General features: G+C 48.1%; 1 protein-coding gene across 1 annotated transcript in view; it reads left to right on the forward strand.

The window, feature by feature from the left end:
* fam49bb (family with sequence similarity 49 member Bb) overlaps positions 1–15,075 on the forward strand; it is a gene marked incomplete in the record, with an annotated part of 46,660 nt that overhangs the window by 4,131 nt on the left and 27,454 nt on the right. Inside the window, 1 exon segment of the mRNA XM_062521250.1 lies at positions 3,155–3,237.

Raw genomic sequence — 15,075 nt, forward strand, 5'->3', positions numbered from 1 at the left:
AGAAAATAAGAGTTTGAGAGCATGATTCCAAATGAATGTGCTTACAGCACCAGTTCACATGCACACTGTCAGGGTTGACTAGTTCTGCATTGGTGACTGTACCTACTGTGGGAAGTTTCTGTGGTGCACAAGTTTAGTCTGAGCAGCTTGTTGTTACTCAGTGGCTCAAAATGCATTTCCTCTCCACGGGGGAGAGGAAGAGCCTACCCTGTAGTGTAATCCAATAATACACACAGCTGCTGCATTTTAGTCACCTGGGAAGGAAGAAGTCCAAACAGTATATAACCTCCCCAGTGTACACCGAAAAAACTCCTGACCAAGCACTTGGCCGGCCCGGGCCTCACGCCGGATGCGCTGTGCAACATCAAAGTGAGTTCTCCCCGAGTGTACTGGCCGTGGCCTCTGTATGATGACCGGTTGCGCTCAACGCTGGCTACGCCGGTGAGGAGTTTATTTTCGTTGCCGGCTATTTCTGCGAGCGGAGTCGCTCGTGTAGGTGGACCACCTCAGACTAGTTACAGGTGCGTTTGTGGGGGGGTGTCCATTTCCAGGCAGAGGACATAAGTACCCCCCCCACCCCACCCCAATCCAGCCTGCCCTCCACTGACTTCCAACCACAGCACTCCGCACCTCTGTCACGTACTGTAGAGCTGCTGCCAGCCAGGGTGGGTTGAACTGGCAAAGGGGAAGCCAGGCGGTGAGGGCACTGGAGCGCAGGAGGAGGGAGGGAGCCAGAGAGAGAAAGAGAGAGAGAACAGAGAGAGAGAGAGAGGGAGAGAGAGAACAGAGAGAGAGAGAGAGAGAGAAGGCTGGAAAAGCTGAAGCCGGCGTTTGAATGAGAGGAAGTGTTGCACAAGAGGAAACGGCTCCCGCGCCTCCCATGGTCCTACTGCCCCGCTGCAAGAGAAGAGGCCGTCTAAAACGCTGATACCTTGAGCAGATGGAGAGGGGCTGTAGACAGAAATGAAAGAAGGGCTGAGGAGATTAACCCAGAAAGTGACACGGAAGAGACAAAAGTGAAGTGAGAGGGCATTCATACAAAAGGATCTTTGCACAAGAATGCTTGTCAGTTTGCAGCAATAATGCACACTGTCTCCATGGTGATTTTGGGAATCTACTGTAGATCCAGACCCAGATTTGGTATTTCTCACATATTTGTCTCATAATCTGGAACAACTCAGATTGTGACAACACAACAGCATGGACCATGTTGCTTTCGACAAGACACTCCTATCCTCTTGTACTAGTATTGACAGATGCAGTGGTAATGCTAGCTAAGGTCTCCTCTGCTCTGGAGCATAAACACTATAAATGTTTCTATAGTCTATTGTTGTAGCTGTGGCTCTGTAGCTTAAATGTTACTCTATTTCTGTTAGTCGTGTTGGCTGAAAGCGTCTGCCAAATGAAGAAATGGAAATAGATATGTAAATGGAAAGACCCCAACATGTCTCTGACATTGTGAATATTGAATATAGGTGTGAAAAGGCCAAGTTCAGCCACGCAAGCACACACACGCAACACCTCAGCAACCTACACATACAGTACCGGTAGATGGTGATCTGAGTAGCGGTGCATTAGCGCAGCAAGAGGAAGTGGCACAAGGAGATTGCCCTTACCACTCGTTTTCTTGCACGTCACTTACCGGACTGGCTAAAGCATGGCTCTGATTCTCTTGAGATTATAACCACAGATGTTTTTGCGTAATTTCAAGTTTGACGTATACAACCATTAGCTTCATTTGTTCATATTCCAGCTAATGTGTCGTGGAACGCAGCGGAGGCCGTTAGACACGTTATCGGCGGGCGGGGAACGTTTTGAGCATGTCTGTGGGTGCACTGACTGGTGAAGACCTAAAATAGAAATGGAGAATTAGAAATGAGGAAACTCTCGGAGAGCTTCTGGTTTGTTTGCACTCTGGTGTCTGTGCTGCCTTTTTTTTTTTTCCTTTCTTTTTTTGGTCTTTGATGTGCTTGAGTGGCCACTGAAACCTTGTAGTATATACTGTGAAATCATCTTTTTCTGAAATTGGCCAAACATTAAACAGACTTTCTTCAGCTTTGGAGACCAGTAATCCTTCAGAGTGTGGAGGGCTTTAATTGCCCAGTGAAAGGGCAGTGTTCACATGTAAGCTTTTCTTCAGCTGGCCGATCGAAGAGATTTCAGAGCACAAATATGTGATTTTTAGAGATTCAGAAACGGCTGATACGGTGGGATCATGGACTCTGCGCAGGGAGTGATGCGTAGAACTAAAGGGCCTGGTTCGTACCAGATGGGTGCAAATCCATATTATCAGACCATGCGCACACACACACACACACACACACACTCTCACACACTCTGATGCACTCTGATTCACTCAGCCACATTTCCTCTCTTGAATATATACAGCTGAACTGTGTACCAAGAGAGGCTGTAGATCTCTCCCTCTCTTCTCTCTCACTCACACACACACACACACACACACACACACACATATTCATCTGCATCAACCTTGGGTGGGGCAGTTCTGGCTCTAAGCAGAGCCCAGCAGCTCCTTCTTACCGGTAGTGGCCCAGTGCATTGCAGCAGAACACACACACACACACACACACACACACACACATACACACACACAGAGGCACGTTTGCATTGATCCTCAAGAAAACAATAGCGAGGTCCAGCCCAGCCCAGCAGCAGGGCACTTGGCCAAGAACAGCTGATGCAGCCGTTAGACTAGAGCAATGTAATAACCACGGCATAACCATCAGGAGCCTCTAAGCTGCTTTTGTGGACAGCGTTCCTGTCTTTAGTCAGCGTTGGATGTTGATTCGGTTTGACAACTGTAATTGATCTGCGCAAATTGCACTGTTAGCGGTTTGAGCAGACAGTCACCTGTGTGTGTTTGTGTCTTCTGTGTGTGTGTGTGTTTGTGTCTTCTCTGTGTGTGTGTGTGTGTCTTCTGTGTGTGTGTGTGTGTGTGTGATAATTGGCAGTCGCCACATATCATGGAGAAGGCGCTGTTTTTTGTACCCATGAACTGAGACCAGAGGCATAGGCTACTGGGTTTGCAATGCTGGTGTCTAAAATGGTTTGTGTTCAATTAAATTCATTGTAAAATGTGAACACAAATAAAGGTATTACAATGTGTGTGTGTGTGTGTGTGTGTGTGTTACAGATTCTGAGCGTCGCGGGATAGACTGACCTCGGCCGAGCGCCAGGCAGGGCCTTGCTCCTCACACCTCAAGAGTCTGCCTGCTGGTGAGTGTCCATCGGCTGCCCACTGCCGCGGGTCCCAGACCCTCGTGCCGGTCACTGTTTTAATGCTGATGTGGCCAGAAGTGTGTGTGTCTGTGTGTGTGTCTGTCTGTGTGTCTGTGTGTCTGTGTGTGTCTGTGCTGCTGTCTGCAGGAACTTCTCTTTGTGTCTGCCATTTGTGTGTGTGGTGTGGCAAGAGCTGTTATTAGCCTCTCAGAAGTGGAAGTGGATCTTGTAGGCCACATTGTTTGTGTGAGATTATATCAGTGTTGATATTCCAGCAGAATGTCATCAGAAAGGACCAGTGTGCTGCAGTGCAGTCATAAACCAGAAGAGTGCATGCAGACGTGCCCTGCCATCCTGAGGCCTGTGATATGCTGTAGGCAAGGCCTGTATGCAGTACCTTACTGATGCTCATTGTGTACTAGCCTCGTTGACCCCAGACCCTTCTCAATAGGGCTCGGGCACACGCCTTGCATTCTAGGAATATTGCCGCCATGTTGGTAGCGCACCGAACGTAATATCCATTCATTCAGATGCAGAAGACAAGAAGCAGAAATATAGTATTAGTGATTATTTTCCTCTTGCGATCGTGGGTTGCGCCGTTACACCCCACTACACAGCAACATATAGACGAGCCCTATAGACAGTGGAGGTTCATTGACTTGCGACTTCCAGTGGGGACGTAACTAGCTTTGAAAATAAACTTAAATTGGTGCATTATACTCTTACCAAATTGTTTCAGAAGTGTAGCAATATTGTTTTAAATGCAGTCGTTTACTCAATTCCAAAGAAATAAATACACGTCCGTCCACGCTGGATTAGTGATTTGTATTTGTGTCCTCGTGTTTTAGGGACATTGGAGATGGGCTTCAATGGCCTCTTAGCCCGATGGAACGGCAGAGCAAATTTCAAATTTACTGACGATTTGTTTGGGTATTCCGCTATCATAACTTTGTGTGTGTGTGTGTGTGTGTATATATATATATATATATATAAACCTTAGGCTTCTGATAATCCTTTCGCTGTTCCCTGTTTTAGTGCTGTTACTGTCAGCTTGACTATTGCGGCTTCTGATTCTACGGCTCGATTTAGTCGTCTGGTCTGTATTAGTGTGAGTCATCTGTTCTGTGTTATCAGACACTAAGAAGTCGCTCTGTCACTGCTCCATCTTTTTTATCTGTCCACCTCAATATGCGCTTTATTTACAGTTTCATGTGAGTTTGTTCTTGTCCAGTTGTTGTATGTGCATGCAGAAAGCAGTGGAGCATTGCACACACATGCTGTAGAATTTAGTCTCTCCCGTGGTTTTTTTTTATGAAGTCTATATTTATGACCTAATACAGTAGCATTGCAGAACGGGGCGCAGACAATAAAAGTGTGGCGTGTTCATTTGAAAATCTCTACTTTATAAACAGCCTCATAAAACAGCTGCAGTTTGGCTCCTTCTCTCCAGCACCGGGTTCCCCTCGCAAATTGTTTTGATCATTAAAAAACAGAAGAATAAGAAACAAAATGACTTGCGCTGCACATTTTCCTGCCAGGGTTGAGATATAATGGGCTGAATGTCTCGTTTGGTGGTTGCGAAAGTGCAAGGCATTGTGGGTCGTGAAGTGGAACACGTGCAGGTGTTGTGACTTCCTCTCTCTCCCCCGAGGGCCAGTCGTTTATGTAACACCAGGGGTGAAAGGTCAACTGTGATTTGTGGACAGCGAGGTGTGGTGATGGCTGCTCTGCCCAGGGACAGCGATCAAACACACTGGCCTACAGTCGTTTAACTAGACATTAGTAATTGGCCACTAGTCATAAGAGTTTTCATTTTGGCATTGAAGTCTTGATTGGATTTCAGGGCAACCGAACTGGCCGGCCATTTGCATCAGCTGCATAGATCAAAACAAGAGGCACTTGGAAAGTCAATGTAGCCTATACGATCATCTCACACATGGACACACTCACATGTTCGCACATGTGCGTGCGCACATTCACACACACATTCACACATTTTTTCATGGTACAGGAAATGCCCTTTAGCTCAAGGGGTATTTCAATTGTGTCTCTATTCCTTGCGCTGTATCTGGCTGATGCTGCTGTACATTGGCTGTCACTCCACTGCTGTGGACTGAGCCACATTTATTGTCTTGGCCATGTTCACTCCAAGAGATGTGGTGACGTTAAAGTGTTCCTACACTGACTGAACAGGAAGAGTAGTACTCAAGTGAGTCATCAATGTGTTTTTAAATGAAAAATGTTTAAAATGTAATGAAATAAAAGTGGCTACACTATGTTCCCATCCTGACACTTTTCAGTTGTCTCCTCATGAGACAACTGAACCTCCTTTAGCCTACTGTACTGCTGATGCCATAGGAAATACACAATGCAAGAGCACAATCTGTGTTGCAAGTTTACATTAAAGATTCAGTAGTGGACAAACGTGTAACATCTTTTTATTAACTTGACAGTATAGAGGGGATTGTTTTTATTTTTTCTTTTTTTTTTCGAAAGAAGGCGATAACATTGTTTCATATCCAGACCTGGTATGTCCAGTTGTGGGGCGTTGAGGGCATTTCCATAACTGTTATGGAAATGCCCTCAACGCCCCACAATAACTTGAGAAATGAACTTGAATATTGAGAAAAAGAGAATAGAACAACACTATGATTTTTTAAGCAGACATGAAGTGATGTGAGCGTGATGTGAGTGATATGAACGTGATTTGAGTGTGATTTGAGCGTGATGTGAGTGTGATTTGAGTGATATGAACGTGATTTGATGTGAGCGTGATTTGAGTGGTATGAACGTGATTTGAGCGTGATGTGAGCGTGATTTCAGTGATATGAACGTGATTTGAGCGTGATGTGAGCGTGATTTTAGTGATATGAACGTGATTTGATTGGAGCGTGATGTGAGTGTGAGGTCAGCGTGATGTGAGCTTAATGCGAGCGTGAGGCAAGCGTGGTGTGAGTGTGGTGTTAGCGTCTTCTGAAGACGTGCTAGAGCTGCTCCTCACACTCCTCCTGACATCCACAGAGCAGCCAGCCTGTACTCAGCCAGCGGTTGCTAATGACGACACGGCAGTGGTGTTTGTTTCCCCCTCCTGTTTCCATGGCGGTGCCGGTGCCAGAGGTAATCATGGGTAATTAGCGGGAGTGCTCAAGCTACAGGCCACGCCCCTCCCTACCTGCCTTGTGCTGCCAGCGTGCTGATGATCATGACACACACACGCACACACACACACACACACACACACTCTCCAGTTTAGACATTCCAGTGCATTCAGTCACAGTCACAGTCACAAGCAGACACAGATCTCACACTTGCATGTGTCTTGCATTTGCCCGTATGCAAACACTGAAGGACATGCAATATCTAATATTATAGAGCCACTCAGATGCGCATGGTATGTTTGTATGCTGATGTGCTCAGAGCTTGTTGTGTTGACTGATTCACATACTGTACAGGTCTGTTGTGTCAATTTCTGTAGGGTGCACACTGTACAGTATGTAGGCTACTGTAGCACAGTTGAGGGTGCAGGAAGAGGGATGTTGGCGTGTGAATGATTAGCCTGCTTTTGGCCTGCGTTTGATGACCTTCCCCCTGCCTTTGATGATGAGTAGGCCTGGATAAAGGGGAAGTGTCGGCATCCTGTGTGTTTGTGTGTGTGTGTGTGTGTGTGTGTGTGCAGGTTGGTCAGATGATGGGACAACACTGCCCCTAACTGGTGAAATTGGATCCAACAGGTGGTGCCATGGCTTTTTTACTGCCACTGGGTGGAACTGGTATGGAAGATGGAAGTGTACATTCCTGATGTATCAGTTAAATAATTCCTAATGAAAAAACAAAGATGTTGGTCTTTTTTGGTGCTAGAAGAGAGGATTGCGGAGAGCCGCTGAGGTGAGATATCCATAGAGGTGTCTGAAGTGGATGTGATCAGTGACCAAACAGCACGGACAGTGTGCAAACGTGGAGCCACAGCAAGGGGCTAAAAATGGTGGAGATTTAACAAAAGTCTGGGCGGTCCAAGGCTGACCTTTTTACTATCCATGCTGCAGCTAGAAAAAGCGCTTCCTGCTCCGAGTCTAACCAATTTTGGCTTCATCTGCTGTCCATGCTATTTACAGTCATTGGCCGTGGTCAAGCACCAAGGAGTAGGGCAGGCTATTCTCAGGACATCTCCAAAAAAGCACCTTTGAATGTCCGCTTGCCTAAATAACAGGGAGGTGACCGTCCCCTCTGCCCATATCCGCTGGGCTAGTTCCGCTTGATGAATAAGTCCAGCGTATTTGGTGTCTCTCCCGGATGTTATTTAAAATGTCCCGAAAATTAGTCCTGCCACACAAGATACTGTAGTATTTTACCTCCTGTGTGAAATTGTGAATAGGTAAAGTACATACTTCATAAATAGGATTGCCTGCAACTCTCCATGGAAACACCAGGTGGCGGTGTAGGCCAAGTTTTGTGGCTAAATATAAAAAAAATAAAAAATACAAAATGAATATCTTGCTAAACATCTTAATGTCTTATCTCGTGTCGGCTATCATCGGCAATTTGATAAGCCCCTCAGTTCTTAGTAAATTACTTTCTTGACTTGAATCTAGTTAAATTAATTGGGATTTCGTTTCATTTTTTCAAACAGCTGTGAAGTTGGTTGGGGGGGGGTGGAATGGGTTGAGTGTAGTGCATGGTTACTGTTCGACTTTTAATCTCTTGTCTAAGGGATACTTGCCAGAGGGAAACCATGGATACTGTAGCTGGGCAATGGTTACTATGGGGCATCTCTGGTGACGTGTATAGCGTGTGTGTGTGTGTGTGTATGTGTGTGTGAGAGAGAAAGAGAAAGATACACTAAAGCCTTGCTTTCCTGGCTCTATGATGACAGGAGGGTTTCTCTTTGTTAGGGGTGCAGCAGTACACAAAATCACAATTCTGCACGTACTTCAGTGTAGAAATCACGGTTCAGTTCAATTTCAGAGCTTCTAGCGTAACATTCGCTGAAAAGCAGAGATAATATTTTTGAAAATTTTTGGCCGTTAATTAACTTAACTGACATATGGTACACAAAATCACGATTCTGCACGTACTTCACTGTTGAGATCACAGTTCAGTTTCAGAGCTTCTAGCGTAACATTCGCTGAAGAGCAGAAATAATATTTCTAAACATTTTTGGCCGTTAATTAACTAAACTGACATGATCCACCACTCAGTGTTTATGTAGGAACTCTCACACCACAAATCCTACTGTGACCACTTTTAAAAGGCTGCGTTTCACACATTCGGTTTAGGTCTGTTTTGAACCTACCCTCCTGTACTTAGTACTACGTTTTCTGTGCGAATGCTTGTACCTTTACATCCCTCTGTACTGCGTGAGGATTTGTGTGTACTGTACATTGCCTATGAAAATAGAAGTGCTGGGCTCAACTGCCATCGGGTGACTCATAAGAGCAGCAACTGTTGCACAAGAGTGTGTTGCGTGCGTGTAACTGATCAGACTCTGTGTGTGTGTGTGTAGTGGTGATATGCTGCTGTCACTGGTGTATCAGTGCTGCTCTGGCTAGTAAACGCTGCTGCCATGCAAACCGCCCCCATATCTCCTAACACCCCCCACGTTGTCAGTAGTATCAGCTGACACAGGCCTCCTGTCCAGACGGGGACGTTTCTACTGGCTACTGCGGCGGTGGCGTACGCGTACTGTTCCTGTGACTGTTCCCAGACCTGAGTGTAGTGCGACTCCTGTGTCCTCCCTCTGCGCTCGCCAGCTGTCCTGGTCGACGCCGCTCGCGTACACCAGAGGGCGCTCTGTGACCACCGCATGCCCCGTAGCCTCCTGGTGCAAAGCGGAGTGGCGCGGAGCGGAGAGGAGAGGAGCGCCGGCTGGCTGGCTGGCTGGCGCCTCCTGCATCAGAGGCAGCCGCACGAGCGCTGGCAGTGCCCCACCCTTGGTGCAGCGCCGTGCCCTTCCAGGGTCATCTCCGAAAATACACGCCACGCCGCACACTGTATACATCTGGAATTGCTCCCTCCTTAAACAATTTATGTTTGTAAAACACAGAATGTGCTGTGGGTTTTCAGTGTGTGTGTGTGTGTGTGTTTTTTTTATGGGGGGTGTGGTTGTGTTAGAGGAGTGTGTGAGCCATCTTTTCCAGTTGGTTTCCTCGGTGAGTCAAAGATGGCTCAAAAGGTCACGGGATGAAGATTATGATCGGGCATGCAGTGGGCACCCCTGAGGGCGGGGGGCGCACGGGGGGGGGGGTTAAGGCTGCCATGGTGACCTGTGTCACCATGGGGTCCTTAATCACACCACTCAGGGCCACTTGTCTTGTGCCTGCAGAGAATGGTGGCAAGGAGGGAGTGGTGGGAGTGACTCCCACCAACCACTGCAGCACTTTCATCCATATGCAGAGGTGTGTGTATGGGTGTGTGTGTGGGGCGTGTGTGGGACGTGTGTTTTTGCTTGTGTGTGTGGGCGTGCGTATGTTTGTGTGTGTGTGTGTTAGTCTGTGTGTTAGTCTGTGCGTTAGTGTGTGTGGGTGTTAGTCTGTGTGTGTGTGTGTGTGTGTTAGTCTGTGCTTTAGTGTGTGTGTGTGTGTGTGTGTGTGTGTGTGGCAAGTTGCAGCAGTACTTGCTGTTCCTGCGCCACTCTACACATCTTGTGCCCAACACTCTCTTTGGCACGCTGTCAAGCCCCTAGAAACTCGGCATGGTTTCCTGTTGTCCTTATCTGATCACCTCAGTTCTGAGTGTTTGGGTGTGTTCATCACACGCACACGCACACACACACACACACACACACACACACACACACACACACACACACACACACGCGCGCGCGCGCATGCACATATGATGTGTGTTTAAGAGATCACAAGTCCTTCCTCATCAGTGCTGCCTGTTCTGACACAGCAGCGAAAAAAGCCTCGTGCATCCATCACCGTTGCTAAGCACCTGACACCTCGACCTGCTCATCCGTCAACATTGTGTGTGTGTGTGTGTGTGTGTGTGTGTGTGTGTGTGTGAGAGAGAGAGAGAGAGAGTCTGATCTGGGAGTGAATGGTGTAAACACAAACTTAAATCATACACATTGGCCTCCTTTGAAAGATTACCTGGATCTTAGCGGCTCTTTGAGAGTTGAAAACAGGTTGTTTTTGTTGTGGACTCTTTGATGTTCTCTCCCCCCATCAGCAGTGCTGTTTGTCGTTGTGTAGCTGCGCACTAGCGTTCGGTGGCGGCAGTAGCAGCAGCAGCAGCAGCAGCAGTGGCGGCGGCTTGCTTTGGAGAATAACACTGGGGGTTTCCATGGTTTCGGGCCGCGCTGGTGAAAGGTACGAGCGGGACTGAGCCGAGTCCATTGTGAGAGGGATTAACCCAGAACCCCGTGCCTCTCTCCCCTCGCCTTCCTCTCTTACCGCTCCTTCCTGAACCCCCTCCACCTCCACCACCTCCACCACCAGCACACCTCCCCAAAAATCCTCCACCACGAGATACACTAGTTCACCCGTGTGTGTGTGTGTGTGTGTTTGTTTTTTTTGGGGGGGGGTATTTTTTTTTGGGAACACCATGTCCTACAGTGCGTTGTGTATAACTACTGTGTGTTATTTGTGAATTTCAAAAGGGGGAATCTAGATATATGCACGTGGGAACACTATCTCTCCCCTCACACACACACACACACACACACGCACACACACACACACAGTCACACACGCTTCTTGTCCCTTCTCCTATTCTCATTTTAATCTTTCTAAGTGGGAGCTGGATGTGCTGAATATTAATGTGACTTTGAGCTGCAGCTGATAGGTCCTGATGATAATTACTCTAATAGAGATTGAGGATGAAGGGACTGATGAGTGCTGAAGGCCAATGCATGGCAGAGCTGTGTGTGTGTGTGTGTGTATCTGTGTGTGTGTCTGTGTGTGTGTGTGTGTGTGTGTGTGTGTGTGTGTCTGTGTGTGAGTGTTTTTGGAGGGAATCAGGGAGAGGAAGTCAACACTTGTCTGTCGTTGGCACCCTAGAGACTTGCTATCTTGTGATTGGCCGATCAGATTTGTTTTGATTTTGCTCTGTCCCCGCCTACTTTTCTGCAGTGGGATGGAGGGGGGGTGGGGGGGGGGCTCAAGTGTTGACAGGGCATTAGTGTGTGTTAGTGTGTGTCTACTCTAAACTAGCAACCATGAGGGCGTGGCTACTCATCACAACAACAAACCCCCCCACTGCACCACAAACAAACACACACACACACACACACACACACACACATGCATGCATGCATGCACACATAAACACAGCCGACCCCACCCCCCCTCGTCATGCCAGTCAGACAGTGCCAGCTGGGTGGGGTCAACGAGGACATTGGAGTTTCAGGAGCTGTGTGTGTGTGTGTGTGTGTGTGTGTGTGTGTTGTCGGTGGAGCCGTGCGGGCTACAGGGTGGACTGGCTGGGCTAATGCGATGTGGCGGCCCACCCCGAGTATCTAGGTCAAGTTTAAATCTGCAGTCTGACGCTCCTTGCCTCCCCCTCCCCCTCCCAACACACACCCTCGTGCACGCGCACACACACTGACTCATGCATGCCCCCTCATACACACACACACACATACACCCACATGTACATTTCATACCCACACACACACTCAAAATATTGAAATATTGAAATATTTTGATATGCACAGACAGACAGGAATGCGTGTGCACTCACAAACTCCAAATGATGTGCACACCTTAGCCAATGCACGATTACACATATTAACTCCCACATACAACTAACATATACCCACACTCATCCACCCTGACACACACACACACACACACACACAGGCGCACACAAAACTGACATTACACTCTCATTCAGGTTACACCTGCAATTATACCCAAACTCATAACACATAAATATTATGATGCCATCATACACATGCATGTCTGACCGTGTGTGTGTGTGTGTGTGTAGCAGACACACCCACTCGATCTCCCGCTCCCCCTCCTTGCCCATGCTCCTTGCTTATTGACTTATATGGAAATACTACGGCATGACGTTCTGGTCAGCTGTGCATTCTAATATTTACCCGGCAACCCTTTCATATAACCTCATATAGGTCGCATGTAGGTCATTTGAATGTAGGGCAGTTTGGCTTGCCATCTTTATACCACGCTTGATTTAACTCTGCGGCCGCTCTTACGTAAAATCACCCCACGTTAGCATGCTGTATGGATTCTGTGCTAGCATGCTAAATATATATATATGTATGTGCGGCAGACGTATACACAGACAGGCACGCATGCATACATGCACACATGGACGTACACGCACTGCCCCTCCCCCCCCGTCTCGCTAATCCAGACGTGCTCGCTCTGCTTCTCCACGGCCGAACCCATGTGACTAAGCCGGGCGAAACGAGCGAGCGAGGGAGGGAGGGAGGGAGAGGCAGAGAGAGAGAGAGAGGGAGAGAGCGAGGGAGAGGAAGCCGGTAGGGAGGGGAAGATGGAGAGAGCGAGAGAGAGCGAGAGAGAGAGATGTGCGGTGCATTCCCCTCCCTTTGCCCGGGTGTCTGTGAGATGGCGTAGTAGTAAAGGAGGGGCACGTGGACTGCCATGCTGGAGCCACTACTGAGCACAGGAATGTCCGCCCGCGCTCTACACACACACACACACACACAAACACACACACACACACACACACACACACACACACACACACACACACACACACAAACACTCCACCGGCGTTTTATCCCGCCGTTTATTTTCGTCCACCATTTTTGTGTGATTACCCCTCTCTGTTGCTGATTGGCGTTAGAGACGCTGATGTTTTCTCGTCTGTAGGGGAATATTAGCTGTGTTTGTTTTTTTTCCGAATAGCACGGTAGCTGTCAAAGCAGGCTCGTATGCAGTAGCTATCGAAAGGTAATTTGCTGTTGCGAAAACATAAAATGTTGCTAGTGGTAGTTGTGTCCGTCACACATGTCCACAGTTAAACTGTGACTGCAGTACGGAATTTAACCTGGAATCTGGATCGTCCGTGTTTTTGTATTTTAATTTGAGTCGTCCGTTTTTCATTTGGTTATGGCAGTGTGTGGACCCGCAGTGTGTGTTTGGTTAAAAGTTCGTGCCTCAGGTTGGTGATGTGTAAAAACACCCGTGATGGAATTTCGCCCCCCCTCCCTCCCCTCAACTAATCCCTCTGTTTTTGTAGCATTACTTCATCCTTATTCATTTATTCATACGCTTTTAAATCTTACTACGATTCTCACCACCCCCTCCCTCTCGCCCTCTCCCGACGACGCCATCCCATTGGCTGCCGGCTTGTTTTCAATGGTAGCTTTTTTTTCGGCTCCATGGATACAGCGGAATACAAGGGGAGCGCTCGCCCAGCCAATCAGAGCGCAGTAGTAGTGAGTCGAGAGTGTCCTGCGGCCTCAGACAAACACCCCGCTGCACACACACGCACACACACACACACACACACACGCACGCGCAATCTCCCAGTGAGGTGCCTGATGGGGCCGGGAGTGGACAGTACGATGGGTGAGGGGTAGTGGAAGGGCAGGGGAGGGGCATTTTTTGCAGGGGGGTGGGGGGGCACTTCAGAACGAAAACAACCTCACGCTGCCCTCGCTCCCCAATGGGCAAAGCTGGCGCAGTGACACGCCCCCTCCGATGGACCACCATGAAATGAGCTTAGGATCTACTACCAAACCCTGCAGCTCCCCACCCCACCCCCTCAGCCCTTCCTCTTACTCACACACACACACACACACACACACACGCATACACTCTCTCATGCACACACACACGCACTCCCAACCTCCCCCCCTCCCAAAATCCGCTCTGCCGCTTCCTCGGCTGATTCCTTCCTCCTCTGAGCGGCTCTGGCTTAAACACACACACACACACACACACACACACACACACACACACACACACACGTCTCTGAGCGCCACTCCTGCTCCAGATCAGCCTTCGCTGCATGCTGTCACCGCGCCGCTACTTAGCGTCTCTTCAGACGTTCCCCAAACACACATCCAACACACATCCAACTCTACTTCTGATCCCGCTCCCAAAACACACGCAACGCACATCAACTCCACTTGTGTTTCACTCTCCAAAACACACGCAACGCACATCAACCCCACTTGTGTTTCACTCTCCAAAACACACTCAACGCACATCAACTCCACTTGTGTTTCGCTCCCCAAAACACACGCAGCGCACATCCAACCCCACTTGCGTTGCGTTGAGCAGCAGTGTGTTTGCCTGGTGGCACGCCCAGCAAGGAACGGTAGCAAGTGCATTTTGGGTTTTGTGCGTGCTTCTGCAGTTTGAGTGCGCATCTTAACCAGCCCACGTTGTGTGTGTGTGCGTGTGTGTATGTGTGTGTGTGTGCGCGTGTGTGGGTGGGTGGGTGTGTGTGTGGTTGGGGGTGCAGAGTAGACAAGATATTGATCTGGCAATGTATCATATGACTTCTTTTTGTGATACATTATTGTTAACACAACCACCAGATGTGGATATTTGGACTAAAATATTGAATGTATGCGTAAGCATAGGGATAAACACTGAAATGTGTCTAGAAACACATCTGTCATCTGTCATTTCTTGATAGAGGTATATTCTTGCTCATTTAAAAAAAAGGAAAGAATGTGTGGGTCTTACAGAGGAAGATAGATAGGACTCTGTAAAGAAATAGAGTGAACAAATACCTGTACACAATTCCAGCTTTTCACCCTCTTCATCTGTACAGAAAACATGATGCATCACAGATGAATCTTTCGCTACGTATCTAGTATTGCAGAGCCACTAAATGGTCATTATCGTTATGGTGGTCAAAGTGTCGTGTCTGTATTGATTTGTGACT

This window comes from Sardina pilchardus, chromosome 19 (genome assembly GCF_963854185.1).
Source record: "Sardina pilchardus chromosome 19, fSarPil1.1, whole genome shotgun sequence".
Taxonomy (NCBI): Eukaryota; Metazoa; Chordata; class Actinopteri; order Clupeiformes; family Clupeidae; genus Sardina; species Sardina pilchardus.